General features: G+C 45.3%; 1 protein-coding gene across 5 annotated transcripts in view; it reads left to right on the top strand.

Moving 5' to 3' along the window:
- Positions 1 to 23,831, top strand: part of ENOX1 (ecto-NOX disulfide-thiol exchanger 1) — a 280,653-nt gene that overhangs the window by 125,570 nt on the left and 131,252 nt on the right. For all 5 annotated transcript variants that reach the window (XM_053397289.1, XM_053397286.1, XM_053397288.1 and 2 more), the window contains one exon: positions 16,778 to 16,860. The gene's annotated coding sequence lies outside the window, so the exon portion shown is untranslated. The remainder of the gene's footprint in view (positions 1 to 16,777; positions 16,861 to 23,831) is intronic.

Below are 23,831 nucleotides of genomic sequence, written 5' to 3'. Positions count from 1 at the left end.
TGCATCTTTTACCTTTATCCATCTATTATATAACCACAATTCCCATAGCCTCCTCTTATCTTTCTGGTTACCTGCCGCCAGCAAGACCTTGTTTCTTGCAAGTGGGGTTTCCTAGGGCCTCCCAGAGACACAACACAATCACTGCTGCCTCTTCACAAGGTTTACTGCAGGGGTAGGCAACCTGAGGCCCAGGGGCTGGATCCGGCCCAATCGCCTTCTAAATCCGGCCTGCGGATGGGCCGGGAATCAGTGTGTTTTTACATGAGTAGAATGTGTGCTTTTATTTAAAATGCATCTCTGGGTTATTTGTGGGGCATAGGAATTCACCCCCCCCCCAAGAAAAATATAGAGTCCGGCCCCCCACAAGGTCTGAGGGACAGTGGACCGGCCCCCTTCTGAAAAAGTTTGCTGACCCCTGAATAAAATGGTTGAATGAAATTATTTCAGAAATAAAGGAGCGCTCTTTCAGATTCCCCAGATTTTTGAAGAACCACACTTCCCAGGTTTTTCAACCACACACAGAAACATGAATCATGTGGAATATGGGAGCAGTGTGTGCTTTAAGAATCTGCCGGGACTGTCATGTTCCCTGACCTTGACCCACACTCAAGCACAGAATTGGGCACTGATTAAAGCAGGGGTAGTCAACCTTTTTTGGGACGCGGGTGGTGCTGTGGGTAAAACCTCAGTGCCTAGGACTTGCCAATCGTATGGTCGGGGGTTCGAATCCCTGCGGCGGGGTGAGCTCTTGTCTTTCGGTCCCAGCTCCTGCCCACCTAGCAGTTCGAAAGCACCCCCGGGTGCAAGTAGATAAATAGGTACCGCTTTATAGCGGGAAGGTAAACGGCGTTTCCGTGTGCAGCGCTGGTGCTGGCTCGCCAGAAGCAGCTTCGTCACGCTGGCCACGTGACCCGGAAGTGTTTCCGGACATCGCTGGCTCCCGGCCTCTTAAGTGAGATGGGCGCACAACCCTAGAGTCGGACACGACTGGCCCGTACGGGGAGGGGTACTTTTACCTTTTTAGTCAACCTTTTTATACTTCCCGCCACTAATGCATCTTTCTTGATAGTAAAATTTCCTTACTGCCCACCAGTGCTCAATGGAAGGAGGATTCAGCTTGTGCTGTAGAACCCCCTCCCGCCCACCTAGAATCCTGAAATGCCCAGTAATGGGCTATAGGGACCAGATTGACAACCCCTGGATTAAAGGGACCCTCTGGAAGGGTCCCTGCTTCCCACTCCAAGTCCTTCCAGTCCAGAGGACATTGCTTTACTCCTCAAATTTGGAAGACTTGCTCACAGAGTAAGGCCCCATCACCCCCATGCTGCTAGTAATGTTTAAATGTTTAAACACATGTTTGAAAACACACCGTATAACCTAAAACCTCCTTGTTATTTAAAACTCTCCATTTCCCCCCTGACCCTTAAGAAACTTGAGCAATTTACTCGTCAACTAAATATTTAAATATAAAAAGGTGAATAAAACACACATCTTTTCTGCTAGACAAAATGTTTATAGTTCCATGGCTCTATAAGACATGGATATGGAGATTGGTTTATTTTGCTATATTTCTGCGATTGCTGGCGGCTGCCTTGAACATGTCTTGTCAGAAGGATGGGAAACAGGTTTAACTTAATAACTAATAAGTTAAAGTACACCTCTCTTGGAGATATTTCTGTTAGATCACTGTCCTCCTGAGGGATGGATGTGCAGGTGTACCTGAATGGAATGAAAGATTGAGTTCTTGGGAGGGAGGGATGAGTGTGTTTGTGTGTGCAAGAGAGAGAAAGTATAATAGTGTTTAGCTTAGTTTTAGATGTTATGTTGTTAATATTGTTTTATAGATTATAATTTTTTAAATGAGGATTTGTTAATTATATAGTAGGACTTGTGCTGTTATTGTGATGTATAGCCTATTTTTTTAGTTGCTGGTTCACTAATAGTGTTTCATAGAATGCAATTATTTTATTGATGTTTAGTTAATTATATTATATGATCTATGCTGTACTTGTGGTGTTTTGTCAGGTTATTGTTTTTAAGTTACTTTGGGATTCATGTGAATGGAAAGTGGCGTATAAGTGCAATCAATCAATCAATCAATCAATCAACCAACCAGACACAAACATTTAAGTAAAGGCAATGGCCAGTTTGTTCCTGACCCCTGCACATTCACAAGCCCACTCCGCCCTGTTACACCCCATTTTGCCCCCCCACCTTACCACCACATCTGTCCCGCCCTCTTTTCCAGCCACTTCTGGCTCGCCGCAGTGCGCATGTGCGTGATCCCACGTCAATTGGACATGCGTAAATCGGTTGCCTATACTTAACTACTTTCAAGGGATGGGTGGTCTCCTGTGGAGACAGAAGGGACAGGATCCTACCATTCTTCCATAAGGCTCTCCCACAAACTAGAAGGCCAGTTTGGGACAGTGTCTAGGGTGATTCATTCACACTTTAAAAACATGTATTTTAGCAGTTCTGCATCTCCATTCTTTCTATCAATCAGTTATATAGAACCTACAGCTGCTACATAATAAGCATTCTTAAGCATGCTTTCTACTTAAATTTAACATAAAAAGGATTGGGAGTTTTGTTCACTTCAAAGGAGTTATTCTGACAAAGGCCTGAAAACTGAATTTGTGAATCAAAAAAAGCTCCCCAGTGTCTTTCTCCCTATTTCGAATGCAAAGCAGTGCGATAGAGCTGATATTGTGACAATCCTCAAACCTTTTCCTTCAAAAGGAAGTCAAAGGGAACTATTCTAGAGTAAGAATTTAGAGGATTGCTGCCTAAAGCAGTTAAACTTACTCTGTGATGAAAAAGAATTTAGATTAGCATAAAAGCAAGTAAATGTTTAAGCAACCCAAGGAAACCTTGGGTACAACTGTATCTGCAGTGTCTCATTATAAAGCCCTAGTGAAAGAAATATAAGAAATATAAATGCACATTCTCTCTTATCTTGAACTCCGTTTAGCTTTTTCCCAAAGACCCATCAAGACTCTGTTGACACAGACAGCGTTCCTTCTTTATCTGGCAAAAATATAAGACTCACAGAGCAATACTTGCAATACTCCCACTACATCTGAACTACTGGAGCAAGTCAAGCTACAGTGACTTTTGCTTGTAGCAATGACATGATGGATGTTTGCTTGACCCTCTCCCAATGCATTGAAGGAATGCATGGAGAAGCTGAGGTTTGCCCTGCCTTCTGCCACTGCCACCTGAACATGTCATACTGCCCACCAGTTGGATCATGTGAAGATGCAACTGTGTCTGCACAGTTCTCCGTAACAGGGGAGCACCATCAAACGCACTTTCAGTGTGTAACGGGGAGGGAGGTGTTCCAGTAAACCAGGGGTCAGCAACCTTTTTCAGCCATGGGCCGGTCCGCCGTCCCTCAGACCATGTGGTGGGCCGGACTATATTTTGGGGGGGGAAATGAACAAATTCCTATGTATTTGGAATCCTGCCTCTTAGTGACACAAGTCTGTCCTTCACAGCTGTTTATTTCTGTTCAAACTGCAGATGCAGTGCAGATAGAAGATGTGGATTTTGTTCATTATTTCATATCATTGAAATTATTCCGTAGAATGCGGTTTAAAAGCTGCTACTATTGCATCTATGATGAGTTACTTCCAAGTGTCTATAGAGAAATAATAATAATAATAATAATAATAATAATAATAATAATAATAATTTATTTGTACCCCGCCCATCTGGCTGAGTCTCCCCAGCCACTCTGGGCGGCTTCCAACAAAGATTTAAAATACATTAAAATGTCACACATTAAAAGCTTCCCTAAACAGGGCTGCCTTCAGAGGTCTTCTAAAAGTCTGGTAGTTGTTGTTCTCTTTGACATCTGATGGGAGGGTGTTCGACAGGAAGGGCACCACTACCGAGAAGGCCCTCTGCCTGGGTCCCTGTAGCTTTGCTTCTCACAGTGAGGGAACCGCCAGAAGGCCCTCGGCGCGGGACCTCAGTAGAACGATGAGGGTGGAGACGCTCCTTCAGGTATACTGGGCCGAGGCCGTTTAGGGCTTTAAAGGTCAGCACCAACACTTTCAAATGTGCTTGGAAACATACTAGGAGCCAACGTAGGTCTTTCAAGACCAGTGTTATGTGGTCTCGGCGGCCGCTCCCAGTCACCAGTCTGGCTGCCACATTCTGGATTAGTTGTAGTTTCCGGGTCGCCTTCAAAGGTAGCCCCACGTAGAGTGCATTGCAGTAGTCCAAGCAGGAGATAACCAGAGCGGGCACCACTCTGATGAGACAGTCTGTGGGCAGGGAGGGTCTCAGCCTGCGTCCCAGATGGAGCTGGTAGACAGCTGCCCTGGACACAGTAATGACCTGCGCCTCCATGGACAGCTGTAAGTCCAAAATGACTCCCAGGCTGCGTACCTGGTCCTTCAAGGGCACAGTTACCCCATTCAGGACCAGGGAGTCCTCCACACCCGCCCGCTCCCTGTCCCCCCAAAACAGTACTTCTGTCCAGCTAGCACCCTCGTCCTCAATTTTTGCCTGTATTCTCACTGAAATAAGGTGGTTAAATGTGAATATTGTGTTCAGCTTACTTCCGTTTTACTTTCAAAATTTGCATGGTTGGAGGAATTGCCAGATGAGGCTGGTTCAAATTCTTACATTGTTAGAGGATTGTCATTTGTAATCGGGTGGCTCTTCCACTCTCATTATTCAACAGCTAAACGGGTGGAACTTGAAGTCTCAGACAAGTGGTAGAATGAAAAATCAATTACCAAGTGAAAAAATGCTTTGGTTGTTTCCCAGTCAACGTTGCAAAGAAGTTTTGGTGAAATGTCACACATCAGATATTCCATCTGCACTGAAAATAGGGCATGTTTTCTTGGCCAAGTGTAATAATTGAAAGTATCCTGCATTTTTTTAATCGCTTGCCTTTTTCTTCCCTGTCTGCCATGTACATGTAACATACTCCAAATGACTTAATTGCATTAGAAGATGCGTTCTGCATTAGGCAGCAGCCTGTGGCCTTTCATTGAAGAGAGACCCACAAAGAGCACATTTATTGCAGTTATAACGCCATGAATTACAACTGCCGGTACTGGACCAGGGGTGTGAGGATTTGTTATGTTAGAACCAGCTAGTGTCCCTCCTCTCAGATTTTGCCAGTGCTCTCACCAAAGGGATGTGGTTTTGCTTTACTATTAAAGTTTACTTTATAGCTTTAGCTGGAGAAGATATTTGAAGCCAATGCATTTCCAAACCTGGCCATTTAATTCCCTGATGCAGCCAGAATATTCAAAATGTCTTACGTAAGAGACAGGCACTTTCATAGCTGTTAAACGTCAAGTGGGGAGGGGAGTCTTCCAGTTTTCTTACCTCCAAGAGTTGGTGAAATTCACTCTCACTCCCTGTAGCAACTTTAATGTTCTGGGTTCACCACTGTGTAGTATTCACTTAATCCTCAGAGACTGCAAAACTGAGAAAGACCAAGTGCTTTCTGTTGCTTTTACTGCTCAGTCGAAGTCCCTATCAGTGAAATAGACATATGGTAATCTCCTCCAGTGTCCTGCATATGTGATAATGCGCTAGAATGATCATTCCCAGCCAGAGGGGCTGTTCCATAAATTGATGTCAATAGGTGTTTGTGTTCTCAATGAATGGGGAAGGCTGCAGTAGTGCTAAGTGGAACATGATCTAGAACGTGGGTGGAAAGCCGCACATTTGTAAACAGTCCATAGTTTAGCATATGAGACTAGGTGGACAAGGAGGGTAATAAGAGATCATTATTTATTGTAAAAGGGACGTGGGTGGCCCTGTGGGTTAAACCACAGAGCCTAGGACTTGCCAATCAGAAGGAGACGGTTCGAATCCCTGCAACGGGGTGAGCTCCCGTTGCTCGGTCCCTGCTCCTGCCCACCTAGCAGTTTGAAAGCACGCCAGTGCAATTAGATAAATAGGTACCACTCCTGCGGGAAGGTAAACGGCATTTCCGTGCACTGCTCTGGTTCGCCAGAAGTGGCTTAGTCATGCTGGCCACATGACCCGGAAGCTGCACGCCAGCTCCCTCGGCCAATAAAGTGAGATGAGCACCGCAACCCCAGAGTCGGTCACGACTGGACCTAATGGTCAGGGGTCCCTTTACCTTTATTTATTGTAAAGAAGAAAATAATGCTCAGGTGAAAGAGCTTAGGGCAGCTTTGGTTGATTTATGAAGCCATGTGAAATCCAATTGGCCACTTTGCAGAGTCCGCCTGGTTCTGCAGTACCTTCCAATGGCCACCCACATTGCAAGCACCTAAGAATAAGCCACAAGCACCTCCCTCTTTTGGCCAACCGCCATAGTTGTGCAGGAGGTAATGTTGGCTGCCAGAACCTGCACCATGAATACTGTAGTGCAGCCAGTGGAGGTGAAACGACGGCCCTTCGTGGGGTGACTACGGTAATCCAGAATGCGGCAACAAGACTGGTGACTGGGGGCGGCCACCGAGACCACATAACACCGGTCTTGAAAGACCTACATTGGCTCCCAGTATGTTTCCGAGCACAATTCAAAGTGTTGGTGTTGACCTTTAAAGCCCTAAACGGCCTCGGCCCAGTATACCTGAAGGAGCGTCTCCACCCCCATCATTCTGCCTGGACACTGAGGTCCAGCACCGAGGGCCTTCTGGTGGTTCCCTCACTGCGAGAAGCCAAGTTACAGGGAACCAGACAGAGGGCCTTCTCAGTAGTGGCGCCCACCCTGTGAAACGCCCTCCCATCAGATGTCAAAGAGATAAACAACTACCTGACATTCAGAAGACATCTTAAGGCAGCCCTGTTCAGGGAAGTTTTTAATGTATGACATATTAGTGTATTTTTGGTCTTTGTGGAAGCTGCCCAGAGTGGCTGGGGAAACCTAGCCAGATGGGCGGGGTACAAATAATAAATTATTATTATTATTATTATTATTATTATTATTATTATTATTATTGGTCTCTAAACTCCCCTCAGCCCCAGCCAGCAGGGTCAATGGCCAGGAGTATTGGGAGATACAATCCACAATGTCCGATAGGCCACAGAAGATCCACTTCTGCTTCATTGCATGCTGAGATTTGAGTCTGGGGAAAAATATTTGTGCGACATCTGGAGTGCAACTATAGAGGATGACTGGAAGCAATGGGCTTTGAAGTATTTGGCAACACTTGCGCAAATTAAATCTGCATCATAGGGGGCCAAGGGAATCAAGGAGAAACAAAAGCCCATTTCTCTGTGCTCAAACACCCACACCCATACACCCACACCCTCCACACCTCCACACACCCCCACTGTTTGCACATTGATCTTTCTCGTGGTTTCAGCCCCTATTATTGTACACAAGAAGATCAAACCGATCCATTCTGAAGGAAATCAGCCCTGAGTGCTCACTGGAAGGACAGATCCTGAAGCTGAGGCTCCAAGACTTTGGCCGCCTCATGAGAAGAGAAGACTCCCTGGAAAAGACTCTGATGTTGGGAAAGATGGAGGGCACAAGGAGAAGGGGACGACAGAGGACGAGATGGTTGGACAGTGTTCTTAAAGCTACGAACATGAGTTTGACCGAACTGCGGGAGGCAGTGGAAGACAGGAGTGCCTGGCGTGCTCTGGTCCATGGGGTCACGAAGAGTCGGACACGACTCAACGACTAAACAACAACAACAATTGTACACAAGGAAATAGAAGTTCTAAAGTAGGGAGAGAACATAGGGCTCGTTCACACTTCCATTCCTAGAAACCATGGGTCCATGTGGTTTTCCGCTTGACCCACACTTTCTAGACACGAGTCCAAGCAGTTTCCCCCTTGCCCCACTCCTTTCCCAGGGAAAACCCCGCTTTTTAGCTCTAAATTGGAGCAAACATCAATCTGGAGAGAACCCGCATTGCCATTTGCTCCGACTGAGTGCTCAAGAGCTCTTTTCCCTGGAGAAAGCGGCGCTGCACAAAGAAGTGTGCATAAGCACTAACTTGAGAAGCACTTCAAACAGAGTTCTCTTAAAGTTGTCCCACTCAGCCTATTAGTATGTATTAATTTTTGGTGCGACTTTTAAACTTACCTCATTATAATAATTGCTCTGCCTAATGTGCTGGGAGATCACTGGATTTTCATATTATTGTTCAGACCAGGGTACTACCTGCAGCCATTTGACTTGTTTGCATGATGCTCTGCTGATGTTTTTACATCAAATTCTTGGGTGGTTTTGGATTGGATCCCTTCCAGCTGATTTCTTGGATGCCAGCAAGCAAGAGGTGGTCTTGACCCCTCCATGTCAGTCCTACTCTGTCCAAAGCCAGAAAGAAAAGGTTGCAGTGTGTTGGGGTGTGTGTGTGTGTGTGGAGAGAAAACCTGAAGTAGTTTTCCAGGTACAGTGGTACCTCGGGTTAAGAACTTAATTCGTTCTGGAGGTCCGTTCTTAACCTGAAACTGTTCTTAACCTGAGGTACCACTTTAGCTAATGGGGCCTTCTGCTGCCGCCGCCGCACAATTTCTGACCTCACCCTGAAGCAAAGTTCTTAACCCAAGGTACTGTTTCTGGGTTAGTGGAGTCTGTAACCTGAAGCGTCTGTAATCCCAGCATTAGGGGATGATTAGAGTCTGCCTCTGCCTCTGTTTGTGTCAGTCACCTCTGTGCTCAAGTCATGGGCTTCCCATAAGCATCTGTTTGGGCACCATAAGAACAGGTTGGGACATGGGCCTGATCCATCAGGCACTTATCATAGTCCCATGTTCTTATGAGCTTTGTGGCACCACATACCGTATTTTTCGCTTCATAAGGTGCACATGACCATAAGATGCACCTAGTTTTTAGAGGAGGAAAACAAGGAAAAAAATATTCTGAACGAAACAGTGGGTGTATGATTTTTGTGGTTCATGCTGTGGCCACAGACATGATATGTGATTTGACGGTGAGTTTGGGGTAGCCCAATGCAAAAATCCCGAGAATCCATGGGGATCCGTGCTTTGTAACCACGTTTTTGCGCCATCGTGGCCCCACGAAACAGTGGATGTGTGTGGGTTTTTTGGTGCAGGCTGTAGCCATGGACGTGCTATGTGATCTGATGGTGAATTTGGGGTGACCCAATGCAAAAATCCTGAGGATCCATGGGCTTTTACCTCCCCCCTTCCAGGCAGCCTCCTTTATCTCCCTTATCTCCCTCCTGATCGCTTAGCGACCAGCTGCTTCCTTTCAACACTCCCTTCCCTCTTGTTTGCCTTAAGTGTCTTTTCCTTAGCTGGAGCAGTTTTTTGCTCCTCCTTTTCTTCTAATTTCTCTCCTCATTGCTTTAGTCTTCCTGTCTCCTCTCCTTGCAAGTTCGCTGTCTTTACCTCCCTGCTCCCAGGCAGCCTCCTTTATCTCCAGCGTCCCTGTCAGGGAACTGCCATCTGAGACGCAGGAGGTGAAGGGGCTCACGGAGGGTGAGAGAGACCATTCAGCTGAGGAGGGGACCAGCAGGGGGAGAAGTGGAGTTCCAAGGGAAAGTGAGTCGGAGGGAGGGCTCAGAGACACTTCGAGCGAAAATAGTGGGGAGGTTTCAGGACCTCCTGTAGGGACACCCACTCCTCGCCGGAAACTGTCACGCCGAGAGTCCAGAAGACGCGTTTCCGTTAAGGAGCTTTTATGCTGGAAGAAGTTCCGTAAACGCCCACTGTCCGATTCAACGAGCGACTGATGGAGCCATGCTTAAGGAGCTCCGTCACAGACAGAGGTTTGTGGACTTAGCCAAACTCTGAGGGACTAGGATTTTACGCACAAGCAGCTCACCATCCCATCACACTCCCTTATCTCCCTCCCTGATCGCTTGCCCATTAGCAGCTTTGTTTCAACACCTCTTTCCCTCTTTCAAAAAAAAAAGAAGAAGAAAAAAGAGCATGATCTGCTTTTCGCCCCTGGGCAATTCAGCTCCAGGGACCACGCATTTGCTCCATAAGACGCACAGACATTTCCCCTTACTTTTTAGGAAGAAAAAAGTGTGTCTTACGGAGCGAAAAATACGGTAACTCTTTGGCAGTGGTGATAGATATACCAAGTGCCCCCTCCACACATAACCACCTCAGAAGTCCTCGAAACTCTGAGTCTGTGTGTCTCTGGTTTACCAACTGCACAATGTCACTTCCATGACGCCACCTGAGTGAAATGCACATGGAGAAGTTCTGGGTTCCCCAGCAATCTTCCTTCTGTGTGGCAAATGTCATCTCGCCTCCGTTGGCATCACTCGAGTCCTCGCCAGTAAGAATGGTGGCTGGGTGGGCATGACCCATACTATGCAGGCTGTAATCTCTGGTCTCTGTTTGGCCGCAGTTCAGAAGTAACTTTCCTTCACTCGCAGCCTTTATGAAATGTACATTGTTTTATGTCCAACAACCATCCTTTGTACACAGCAATGAATGATCTGTATATGTGCACAAACTTAGGAAGTAGTTTGCTAAAATTAACATTTAGGAGGCAGGCATCACTAGTTATTTCACACGTTATTAACTTATATTACAATTCAAATAAGCTTACAGCTGGCAAAAGGAAGTCTCTTTTGTAAAGTGATCTCAAACATAATAGGCTTAATCAGAGATAAATTAAATTAAGCAGCCATGCATACTACAGCATATTAGCACTGAGTAGGTATTAAATACACTTTCTGCTATCAGTTGCACAAGCGAGGATTGTAAGCAAACAGAAGATAACAGGCTCCAGTAAATAAAGTTTGTTAGGGAAGCCCTATTCCTGACAACACCTTTTCTCTTTTCTTCTTCTCAATATGTAGCAGGGTCTTTGCAACTAATACCGATGCTCCCTTGTATCTCCAGCTATGCCCGAACTTCACTCCCAGGCAATTAGCCAAAAGCAGAGCAGACAGAACTAATGAATACCTAGACAACAGATGTTCAGCATGTTTCCTGAATGGGGACTTTTTCCAAATCAGTTTTTTAAAATGCATGAACGAGTCATAGCTACTGATGTGGAAGATGATCATGGCAATTTGCAATTGTTCTAAAACGGGACTTAATGATTAAGCCTTTGCAATGCAAATAGTCCTAGGGGTTGGGAGATCCCCTTTATGGATCCGTCCTCAAATCCAAGCCATGGCTGCTTCCATGTGAAGCTGCTGCCATCTGAATTGGTTTATCACTCCCAGCATGGTGCGTTTGGCCAAGCACTGCAGCCCTCTAGACGGCCTTTGCTATGATTTCTTCTTTTAACAAGAGCTGCCAGAGATGGAACACGGGACCTTTTGTGTTCTATGGGCCACAGGGTTATTAGCTTATTGTGTCTGCTGTGGACAAGCTTCACAGATCTAAATATGCTACTCCAAATGATAAGGATTTATAGATTTAGGCCATTGTGACTACTGGCAACTCCTAGTTTGCGTGGGAGTTGCGTTCTGTCACACGGTGCATGTCGATGGGGCTGGTATAAGCCTGCCCCATTCTGCCCCCTTCCAAGGCCGAAAACAGTTTGTGTATTGGTGGTTGTGTGTGTGCTGGGTCCACACACACGAGCCTTGCCTGTATTGTTGTTGTTGTTTAGTCGTTTAGTCGTGTCCGACTCTTCGTGACCCCATGGACCAGAGCACGTCAGGCACTCCTGTCTTCCACTGCCTCCCGCAGTTTGGTCAAACTCATGCTAGTAGCTTCGAGAACACTGTCCAACCATCTCGTCATCTGTCATCCCCTTCTCCTTGTGCCCTCCATCTTTCCCAACATCAGGGTCTTTTCCAGGGAGTCTTCTTTTCTCATGAGGTGGCCAAAGTATTGGAGCCTCAGCTTCAGGATCTGTCCTTCCAGTGAGCACTCAGGGCTGATTTGATTAAGAATGGAGAGGTTTGATCTCCTTGCAGTCCATGAGACTCTCAAGAGTCTTCTCCAGCACCATAATTCAAAATTGCCTGTATTACGGACTGTTAAAGAATCATAGAATTGTAGAGTTGGAATGGACACCAATGGTCATGTAGCTGAACCCCTTGCAAGGGGCAGAGGAAGAGGGGTACAGTGGGGTGGACTGGCCCAGGTGTCACCACTGAGGGTGTGTGTGACAAAATGCTGGGCAGCATTCACTGTGGGGCCTGCAGCATGCCCGAAGAGGATTAAAATGGGGAGGCAATGCTGATACAATGGCTGTCCTCCTCTCTGTGACATTTCACAGGGTAGGGGGCACTGACATCTCAGGTGCAGAGCAATCGCCACAGATGCTGATGGAGACAGCAATAGCATCTCCTTGCTTAGTTAAAGCATCTTTTTGTGAGAAAGAATGAGACATAGCATCAGTCAGGCCTTCCTGACAGGAAAAATGCATGTGTGGCAGGATTCAGGCAGCTTGCCTTGCTCATTCATGCATCTCTTGGAAACCTATCAGTTGTGCATTGAGAGCTGCTAAAAGTTCCTGAACGTGACCTTAAAATCTTTGGAAATCATCTGACATTCTGTTGCGTTGTGCACACTTAAAGCTCAGTGTAAGGTGACAAGAGCATTAAGCTGCCCACAGAGCAAACTGTGTAAGTAATCTTTTATCTGTGCTGAGCCACAGGTACAATAATTGGAAAATTAAAGTGCCTGTGAACTATGCAACATTTTGAAATGATTAATGAAGTCAAAGCTATGCAACTATTTCTGTCAACATGCACTTCAGACAACATGCACTTCAGAAAACTGTAGAGAAAGGGTAGCATTCTGTTTCGCACTTATTTGCCTTGAAAATTCCCCACTTAAAATTATTCACAAACACTTAGATTATTTAACTGGTGACCTGCCTTATTTCACCCTAATGTAGAAGGAAACCCTAGCAATGCTAATTACAGTATATCAGCTGTCGATGTTACAGAGTAAAAGTCAAATCACCAGTCATTTTTGCATGGACTGCTTAGTACTGTGGCAACAACAGATCAAACAATGTGAAACAAGACGGTTCTGGGACACCATTAAATACTTCCATTAAATACTGGTGAAATATTTTGGCCCACCCACCCACAATACTGTGTTGTTACTGTATATTATTAATTAATAATATATGGCAAATTTAAATACAGTGGTACCTTGGGTTAAGTACTTAATTCGTTCCGGAGGTTTTTACTTAACCTGAAGCTGGTCTTAACCTGAAGCACCACTTTAGCTAATGGGGCCTCCTGGTGCTGCCGCGCCGCCAGAGCACGATTTCTGTTCTCATCCTGAAGCAAAGTTCTTAACCTGAGGTACTATTTCTGGGTTAGCGGAGTCTGTAACCTGAAGCGTATGTAACCTGAGGTACCACTGTAAATAAATCTGTCACAAGGGGGCCAGTAGGACGTTGATTTCCACACTGAAATTTCTTCATGATCCAGGAAAGGTCCTAAAACAGATAATGGAACAGCTGGTCTGTGAGCACTTAAAAAGGATGCTGTGATTATTAAGTCCTAGAATGCATTTCTCAAAAACAGTCATGCCAGACAAGTCATCTTTCTTTCTTTCTTTCTTTTTGATAGAGAAACAAGTTTGGTGGATCAGGGGAATGTTGATTCCAGTAAGGGTTTTGACAAATTTCCCATGATATTCTTGTGGAGGAGGATGTAAAATGTGGGCTGGATGACGTAGCTGTTAGATGGATTTGTAACTGGTTGAATGACTGGACCCAAAGAGAGCTCATTAATGGTTCCTCGTCATCCTGGCAAATCTGACAAGTGGGGTGCTGCAGGGTTCTGACCTGGGTCAGTTGCTGTTCGACGTCTTTATAAACGACTTGGGTTAAGGAAGTGAGCGGGTGCTCATCCAATTTGCAGATGACACCAAACTGGGAGGGGTAGCCAATGCCATGGAAGACATAATTGGGATTCACGTTGACCTTAATAGATTGGAGAACTTATCCAGAACTAGCAAAAGGAATTTCAGTAGGCACAAATGTCAGGATCTACACTTAGTAAGGATAAACCAACTGCACAAATATAATAATAATAATAATAATAATAATAATAATAATAATAATAATAATAATTTATTTATACCCCGCCCATCTAGGCTTCCCCAGCCACTCTGGGCGGCTTCCCAAAAAATATTAAAATACTGTGAAACATCAAACATTAAAAGCTTCCCTAAACAGGGCTGCCTTCAGATGTCTTCTAAAAGTCTGGTAGTTGTTGTTCTCTTTGACATCTGGTGGGAGGGCGTTCCACAGGGTAGGTGCCACTACCGAGAAGGTCCTCTGCCTGGTTCCCTGTAACTTGGCTTCTCGCAGTGAGGGAACCGCCAGAAGGCCCTCAGTGCTGGACCTCAGTGTCTGGGCAGAACAATGGGGGTGAGCGTATTAAGATGTGGGACTCCTGGCTTACCAATAGTACATGTGAAAATGATCTAGGGGTGTTAGTAGGCCACCAGCTTAGCATGAATCAACAGTGTGACGGAAAAAGATAAAGGTAAAGGGACCCCTGACAGTTAGTTCCAGTCACAGACAACTGGGGTTGTGACGCTCCTCTCGCTTTATTGGCTGAGGGAGCTGGCGTACAGCTTCCGGGTCATGTGGCCAGCATGACTAAGCCGCTTCTGGCGAACCAGGGCAGCGCATGGAAACACCGTTTACCTTCCCGCCGGAGTGGTACCTATTTATCTCCTTGCACTTTGACGTGCTTTTGAACTGCTAGGTTGGCAGGAGCAGGGACCGAGCAACGGGAGCTCACCCCATTGTGGGGATTTGAACCTCCAACCTTGTGATCGGAAATGCATTAGCAAAAAAGCTAGTGCTGTTCTAGGCTACATCAACAGAAGTGTAGTGTCCAAATTGAGGGAAGGAATGGTACCGCTCTATTCTGTCTTGGTCAGACCACACCTGGAGTACTGTGTCCAGTTCTGGGCGCCTCAATTTAAGAAGGATATTGACAAGCTGGAACATGTGCAGAGGAGGGCAACCAAGATGATCAAGGGTCTGGAATCTAAGCCTCATCAGGAACAGTTGTGGGAGCTGCATATGTTTACCCTGGAGAAGAAGAGACTGAGAGTAGATAGGGTAGCCATCTTCAAATAACTAAAGGGGTGTCTCATGGATGATGGAGCAAGCTTGTCTTCTCCTGCTCTGGATGGTAGGACCCGAACCAATGGATCCAACATACAAGAAAAGAGTTTCTGACAAAACACCAGGATGTACTTTCTGACAACAAGAGCTGTTCAACAGTGGAACAGTCTCTCTTGGGAGGTGATGGACTCTCCTTCCTTGGAGGTTTTTAAGCAGAGGTTAGATGGCCATCTGTCAGGGATGCTTCAGTTGAGATTCCTGCATTGCAGGGGGTTGGACTAAATGACCCTTGAGATCCCTTCCAACACTACAATTCTATGGCTATAAAACTGGCTTAAGTAGATTCTTGCAGCAGTTGTACTGATCAGATGCTAACAGTCTCCAAAGCCCATTATATGAATTCATTAAGTACTGTTAATGTACAATGCAGCACAAGATATTCAAGGCAGAGGCTGAGAGTGTTTATATAACAGTCTTTTAATAGCCGGAATAACATACAAGACGTGTTTTAAGGTCGTAAGGTTCTGTTATTTCCTTGAATACTGTCCTCTTTCAAAAAGCAAAGAAGCAACCCCCGACTGCATGTACAGAATGTTAATTTCAGCCTCAGTTTCACTCGCATTATTGAGCCTCCCCCCTCCCTCTCTGCCCCCGGGCCTTAATTTGTTTGAGGGCTCAGCTAGTATTCATAAAGCAAAGAAAAAGAGTTTAAGTAGCTCTAAAGGAAAAAAAATCCATATTAGGGCTATATCCTTATTAGGCCAACCATACAAGTGTTCGAGTTCCCCAATACCCAGACTAGATGTTTAAGAAAAATGGCCAGGGGAGGGGCGAAAAAGGCTGCTAACGATAGCTGGATTTAGTAAGCCATCTCTGTCTATCTGGTAACTTGGATTTTGGGAAGAGTTTGTAGGCATTCAGATGAGATGCTTGCAGGTTTCATGACTGATCTTCCATGCACATTTACTGCAGCCAGCTTTTACTAGCCTCTGTCCTTAGGCGATACAACTTTGCTAAGTGGAGAACAGGAATAAAGAGAAACTAGGCAGCCCTTAGATAAAGAGAGGCGGAAGGCAGCACAGGTTTTAAAAAGCCCATTTTGAACACGACTGCAGTTGTACTCACTCTTCACTCGACCGCCGCTAAGGAGCTACTCGATGAATTACTTTTAGATTTACCTTTTCCACTTTTCCATTTAACCCTCTTGGTTTATTGGACCGTAGCAATGTCTGGTGACATTATCCATAACCTCCGACATTCCTCAGATGAAAATGGGGACATTCTGTTCTTCATCAGTGAGAGTGACGATAATAATAGGGTGAAGCACAGCAGAAGCCTGGCACCCTTTTGGGGGGAGACAGAGGAAGGAGATGAACCCATGTTTTGAAACCTCTTCAGCATTCACCCATTTTATTCTTTATTTTGGGGTAGGTAGAGCAACCACCCACACAGGACGACACTGGAAAGCAGTTATTCATGACAAATCTCCTTAGATTTCCCTCTTCAACTCAGCAGGAAACTGAGATATTTCTTTCACAGTTAACTCTTTAAATGCTTATTGTAGAATGTTTTCTTTGCCTCTATAGTTAACATTATACAACCCAGATCAAGGCTTTAAAGCAGGCATAGGCGAACTCGGCCCTCCAGATGTTTTGGGACTACAACTCCCATCATCCCTAGCTAACAGGACCAGTGGTCAGGGATGATGGGAGTTGTGGTCCCAAAACATCTGGAGGGCCAAGTTTGCCTGTGCCTGCTTTAAAGAGAAGGATTTAGGATTTTCCCAATAAACCTAACATTTGTATCTTTTTCTTTTCCCATAGATGCTGCAATTGCAAATCCAAAGACTGCACTCATCCCAAAAGAATGCCCAGTTTTCACGGCCAAAAGGAAAAAATCTGAGTAGGTAGGTACTGTGTAATGTTTCTGGAACATTCCGTGGAAGAGCCCCAGGCAAGGGAAGAGAGTAATAAAGAACAAGAGGAATTCCTTCAAAGCAGGTTGTGTGTAGGGAGGAAAGGAGGGAAATAGGGAATTTATGCAGCCTAAGAAATCTAACTCTGGTCTGCAATGTTAACCGGTGTGGCTGCATAAGGAGCTTACAGATGAGCTGAGATTTAATAAGGGCATGTATAAGAAATGGAAGAAAGGGGAAATCGCAAAGGAGGAGTATACACAAGTAGCCAACAGTTGCAGGGTGAAGGTCAGGCTGGCTGAAGCTCAGAATGAGCTCAGGCTTGCAAGAGATGTCAAAAATAATAATAAAGGTTTCTTTGGCCGTGTCTGAAGTAAGAGGAAGAGTAGGCAAGTGGAGAAGACGGAGTAATTCTATTGGGTAACAGAGAGAAGGCAGAACCTCCTTTGCCTCTGTCTTCACCCAAAAGGAAAACAATGTCCAACCCGGTGATAACAGAATAAATGATGCAGTGAGGGAGCTGGTAAGGTGTTGTTGTTTAGTTGTTTAGTCCTGTCCGACTCTTTGTGACCCCATGGACCAGAGCACGCCAGGCGCTCCTGTCTTCCACTGCCTCTCGCAGTTTGGTCAGACTCATGCTGGTCGCTTCAAGAACACTGTCCAACCATCTCATCCTCTGTCGTCCCCTTCTCCTTGTGCCCTCCATCTTTCCCAACATCAGGGTCTTTTCCAGGGAGTCTTCTTTTCTCATGAGGTGGCCAAAGTATTGGAGCCTCAGCTTCAGGATCTGTCCTTCCAATGAGCACTCAGGGCTGATTTCCTTCAGAATGGATAGGTTTGATCTTCTTGCAGTCCATGGGACTCTCAAGAGTCTCTTCCAGCACCATAATTCAAAAGCATCAGTTCTTCGGCGATTAGCCTTCTTTATGGTCCAGCTTTCACTTCCATACATCACTCCTGGGAAAACCATAGCTTTTACTATACGGATCTTTGTTGGCAAGGTGATGTCTCTACTTTTTAAGATGCTGTCTAGGTTTGTCATTGCTTTCCTCCCAAGAAGCAGGCGTCTTAATTTCATGGCTGCTGTCACCATCTGTAGTGATCATGGAAACCAAGAAAGTAAAATCTCTTACTGCCTCCATTTCTTCCCCTTCTATTTGCCAGGAGGTGATGGGCCCAGTGGCCATGATCTTCGTTTTTTTGATGTTGAGTTTCAGACCATATTTTGCGCTCTCCTCTTTCACCCTCATTAAAAGGTTCTTTAATTCCTCCTCACTTTCTGCCATCAAGGTTGTGTCATCTGCATATCTGAGGTTGTTGAAGTTTTCATTAAAATAAAAAGAGGTCCGGAGTAAATTAATGCTCCTATTCAACTGGGTTTTGTTTGGAGCGGGTTGTGAGACAAGGTTTTCAGTGTGAAAACATGAGAGTGCTCCAGAAATAATGATTCGTTTTCTAAAAAACAGCTATCTTTACTAAAACAGCCTCAGCCTAAAAAGTGGGCCTGTGTTACTTCCACAGCCTGTTGGTAGCAGTGTTTAAAATAATGCTGTTCAGAACATAGTGCTGTGTGAGCAAGAGACATACTATACAAATGAAAATAACCTGCCAGAACAGTGATCCTGAAAACATAGCCTCATAGTTCTTTCCGTACTGTCACCAAACTGTAAGTGGAATAAAACAAATCTCATGGATTTAAAAGGTCTGGGTTGCTCCTTGATATTTTCCTCATCTTTACTTGTCAGTTTCTCCCTAGCTTTTTTCTAAAACCTCTCTTATATACCAGCATTATTCTTAAAGCCAACACATTGCATTACTGCCCTTGCAGGACAGATGAGATTATCTCTCACAATTTCATACCAAAAAAAAGTAGATTTCCGTTGTTCAGACCATTCATCCTCCTCTTGTTTTCGATGTCTGTTCTTAAAATATTAGTTCACTCTTTGTTTTCATTCACTGACACATAAACACACCTTTGTGTATAATTTGCTTTCCTTTCATCAAGAAATCCATCTCAAATCTATACCACTTTTATGTTAGGATTGGCATTTGCCACTTCCAGATATCTATGTCTCTTTGCAACTGATGTTGCATTTTAAGCCCTTTGACAGAGCCAGCTCTTTTCATTTGCTGGCTGACAGCTCCTCCAGTTCCAGATGTCACAGATGTATGTGGGTTGTAGGACTGATACCATTGCAGGGAAGATTTCTGTCATCCTCCACAGCCATGGCCAGTGACAAGAGATATGCAGCACACACTTTCTGTAAATGGAGGGCACACATTGTGGTGAGACCTGGAAAACCGACACCCTGTGTTGTGGGTGGGTACAATTGGTCAGCCACAACACTCGATTGGCAAGTCCCTCAAAGCTGGGTGCAATCTGGCCAATGGGACGCAATCCAAACGGTTTGAGGGACCCATGCACGTGACCCAGAGCTTCCTCTTTCGGCTCGTGCATTCGGAACACCCACCCACCTCTCCCTACTTTTAGGGCTTTGTGCTTGACCTTGCTATGCCGTCGTGTGTCGTTGGGGCACAGCAGGAATTTCCCCCACTTGGCTGATTGGCTGGTGGCATTTGGGTTTCACCTGCCGCGTAGCAAATCGTCACAACTTGTAAGGTTGTGGGTAGGCGCTGGTTCAAGTGATAGGGATGGGGGAACACTCTCGCCATCCCTATGTGAAGGGTATTCCATTAAAGGAATCCAGGGACTTGATGGTTTTGTCAACCCCTGAGAGGGGGTTGTGCCCATGCCTGAGTCCAGGGGGACATTTGGGTGGCGGAGTTAGCCTGTTCCCGGCTTTCCGCTTATCTGGGTGTTCACCCTTGGCTGACCTATGCTGGAACTTTGGGTCAGCGCTACCTGCATGGCAGGGAGCTAGTCAAACCAGAGCCTATGCAACCAGTCACTTTCTGTAATCAATAAAGTTGTGGCCAAAATTTGAGTCATGTGTGAATTTATTTAGGGGAGAGGTTTCTGGGTCTGAACACACAAAGGTTCCATGTGAATCTGCCATATACATTGTTTATGTCAAAATATACATATATATACCGCTTGGTTGCAGGAAACCTCAAAGTGGTTTAGAGAACGCAACTCAACTGCTGATGGGGAAATGCTGTTATTGTTCAGTGCCAACATTAATGAAGAGTTTAAACAAATGCAAACCCAAATGTGGGCAATTCAAACAAGAAAGGAAAGTGGGAGGCATCTAAAGAAATTGGTGTGGCTGCATAAGGAGCTTATGGATAAGTTGAGATTTAAGAAGGGCATATATGAGAAATGGAAGAAAGGAGAAATCACAAAGGATATCACAAAAGAAAAACAGTGCCCAGTGTGGTGAAAACAGAATAAACAATGCAAGGAGGGACCTGCAGCCCAAGATAAGAAAAGAATCAGTAAGGGAAGACCCACCTACTTTGAATGAATTCAAACCTCCAGAGTATATTGATCCAAGGGTACTAAATGAGCTTGCGGATGTAATCTCAGAACCTCTGTCTATAATCTTTGAGAATTCTTGGAGAACTGGTGAGGTCCCTATAGACTGGAGACGGGCAAATGTTGCTCCCATCTTCAAAAAGGGGGGGAAAGAAGACCTAGGTATCTACCGACCGGTGAGCTAGACATCGATACCAGAAAAGCTCATAGAACAGATAATTCAACAGGTGGTCTGTGAGCACTTGGAAAAAGATGTTGTGATTACACTGGTACCTCAGGTACCAATTAATTCATACCTACTTAATTCCTTCCGGAGGTCCGTTCTTAACCTGAAACTGTTCTTAACCTGAAGCACCACTTTAGCTAATGGGGCCCTTCTGCTGCCGCTGCGCCACCACCGCACGATTTCTGTTCTCATCCTTAAGCAAAGTTCTTAACCCGAAGTACTATATCTGGGTTAGCGGAGTCTGTAACCTGAAGCGTATGTAACCTGAAGAGTATGTAACCCGAGGTACCACTGTACTGAGACCCAGCATGGGTTTCTCAAAAACAAGTCATGCCAGAAAAATCTCATTCCTTTTTCTCATTTCCTGCACCTATTGGCCTCCTACTCTGCCACATGCCTGCTGTGTACCTACCTACCTGCTGCCATGTGTCCGCCCACAGTTGCCTGTGAACCTAGGAAGCAGGCATGTTGGTGGCACATAGTAGAGGAGGATGTGGTGGTGATGGGGGACATTTTCTGTTTTGCCTCTAGTGGCAAAACATCTTGGGCTGGCACTGATCCATTCCCACCCCACCCCACCCCCACCCCACTCCCCCTCTCTCAATATTTATGACCATGGGATCTCCCTCAATAGTTCTTTAAGCTTTTTGAAATCAGACTTCTTAAAGTCCAGAGTGCACATCTGAGTACACTCAACTTGCCCTTTGCACTGTACAGTGGTACCTCGCAAGACGAAATTAATTCGTTCCGTGAGATTTTTCTTCTTGCGAGTTTTTTGTCTTGCGAAGCATGGTTTCCCATAGGAATGCATTGAAAAATCAATTAATGCGTTCCTATGGAAACCGCTTGCCGGGCTGGCTGTGCGGAGAAGGGCTTTTCTCCCCACCGCAAGCCTTCAAGACAGGTCCGGGAACAGAGGGGAAGGCGCGCAGCGCTTCTCCTCTGTTCCCGGGGCTTGCGCTGGGAGGAGGGTTTTTCCTCCCCACCGCCAACATTCAGAACAGCATTCTGAATGTTGGCGGTGGGGAGGAAAGACCTCCTCCCACCGCAAGCCTTCAGGACAGGTCCGGGGACAGAGGGGAAGGCGCACAGTGCTTCTCCTCTGTTCCCGGGGCTTGCGGTGGGAGGAGGGTTTTTCCTCCCCACCACCAACATTCAGAACAGCATTCTGAATGTTGGCGGTGGGGAGGAAAGACCTCCTCCCACCGCAAGCCTTCAGGACAGGTCCGGGGACAGAGGGGAAGGCGCGCAGCGCTTCTCCTCTGTTCCCGGGGCTTGCGGTGGGAGGAGGGTTTTTCCTCCCCACCACCAACATTCAGAACAGCATTCTGAATGTTGGCGGTGGGGAGGAAAACCCTCCTTCCACCGCAAGTCTTCAAGACAGGTCCGGGAACAGAGGAGAAGGCGCGCAGCGCTTCCCCGCTGTCCCCGGAGATTTCCCTATGGGCTTTCGTCTTGCGAAGCAAGCCCATAGGGAAATTCGTCTTGCGAAGCCACTAAAAAATCGGAAAACCCTTTCGTCTTGCGGGGTTTTCGTTTAGCGAGGCATTCGTCTTGCGGGGCACCACTGTAGAATGAATCTCAAGAGGACATAATCACTTCCTGCCAAGGTTCCCACTACTTCCACCTCACTGATCAGTTCTTTCCTATTGGTGAGCATCAGATGCAAGAGAATCAATCCACTCGTTGTTTCTTTCAATTTCTGGGGAATGAAATTGTCAGAATGGCAGTTGAGGAATTTGTTAGGCTTCTCAATCTTGATGGAGTTTGAGATCCAACAGATATCAGGGTAGTTGAAGTGAAGTCCCCCATGACTACTGTATCTCCTTTTTGAATGTTTGGTAATCTGCTCAAGGAAGGCAGTCATACTCCCATAATGAAGTCACTGTTGTTTCCCTCCCTCACAATTTTTACACCAGTGCTCTGTGTTCTGTGCTGCAAACCATGGGTCTCTACATATGTATACACATCCTTCCTGTTGGTATACCTTCTGAATAGATTATACCGCTCAATTACTACCCTCCAGTCTTATCCCACCAGGTTTGTAATGCCTACTAGATCATATTTGCCATCCTGTGTTCAAGAGATCAAGTTTGTCTTGCTTATTTCCCATGCTCTGTGCATCAGTATAGAGACAACTGAAACAATGTGTCATTCCTTCCAGCTGTTTCCTTCTTGTTTTTTACTGCCCATTAGGAGGTTCCTTTGACAAGACCTCAGTTTCCCGTACATCAGTGAAGTTATTGCCCCCAGTACTTAGTGCCCCCCTGTGCTCTGAAATATTGTTTTATTGGCTTTCATCTCCAGGAGTTGCCTCCTCAAAGATAAACTACTTTTTCAACTTATTTCTAGCTTTGCAATTTTGAGAATTTACCCCAATTAGCTTTTGCAATCTTTGAGTAAATACTTCAGGTTTGAATCTGTGGGTAAAGCATTGAAGCAGTTTGTGGGATGTCATTTTCCTCTATTGCTTCAAATTCAGGGTTTATGAAAAGTAGGCTATTGTGAAAAATAGCTATATTTTATCAGCTTTTAATGTGTTCTTAAAAAAACACTGATCTACCGAAAGGTCAACAATGTTTGATAGCAGAATCTTAAAAGAAAAGAGTGTTATCCCAAGGTAGTTAACACAAAAAACTGAACCCCCTTTGTGTTTTATAGTTTAAACTGTAGAAATTATACAGTTAAGGAATTCATTAATCCAACTTTCTATCAGATGATTGTTGATTAACATAGGCTCATTCTTCCCATAGTAACTGAAAGACAAAGGGGGCACTCTCTTGAAAGGATTAAATAGATGTGATATATTTTAATCTCCAGAAAGGATTGCTTAGATTAGAGAACATTGGTTCTTCCCTCAAGCTGGCTCTACTGCTCTTCAGAAGTTGATAAGGTATCATTGAAATAACAAATAATATTGAATTCACGCTTTATAAACTGAGATTGCACATTAGCAGGGGAATGGATCTGAATAACATTTAATCCATCTCCCCTATTCTCACATGTAGTAGTAGTAGTAGTAGTAGTAGTAGTAGTAATTTTATTATTTATATCCCGCCCATCTGGTTGGGTTTCTCCAGCCACTCTGGGTGGCTTACAGCATATATAAAAACATAATAAAACATCAAACAGAAGCGGCAAATCATGACCCGCAAACGCGCAGACGTGGGTTGCGTTCTGCTCGGGATGCGAACGGGGCTCCAGAATGGATCCCGTTCACATCCAGAGGTACCACTGTAACAGAAATACACTCAAGGGCATCACAACTGTGCCTGATAAGATTAAGATAAGATGATAAGA

This window comes from Podarcis raffonei, chromosome 7, assembly GCF_027172205.1.
Source record: "Podarcis raffonei isolate rPodRaf1 chromosome 7, rPodRaf1.pri, whole genome shotgun sequence".
In the NCBI taxonomy this organism is placed as follows: domain Eukaryota; kingdom Metazoa; phylum Chordata; class Lepidosauria; order Squamata; family Lacertidae; genus Podarcis; species Podarcis raffonei.
The sequence above is the reverse complement of the archived record's forward strand: the minus strand, read 5'-3'. Positions and strand labels throughout refer to the sequence as shown.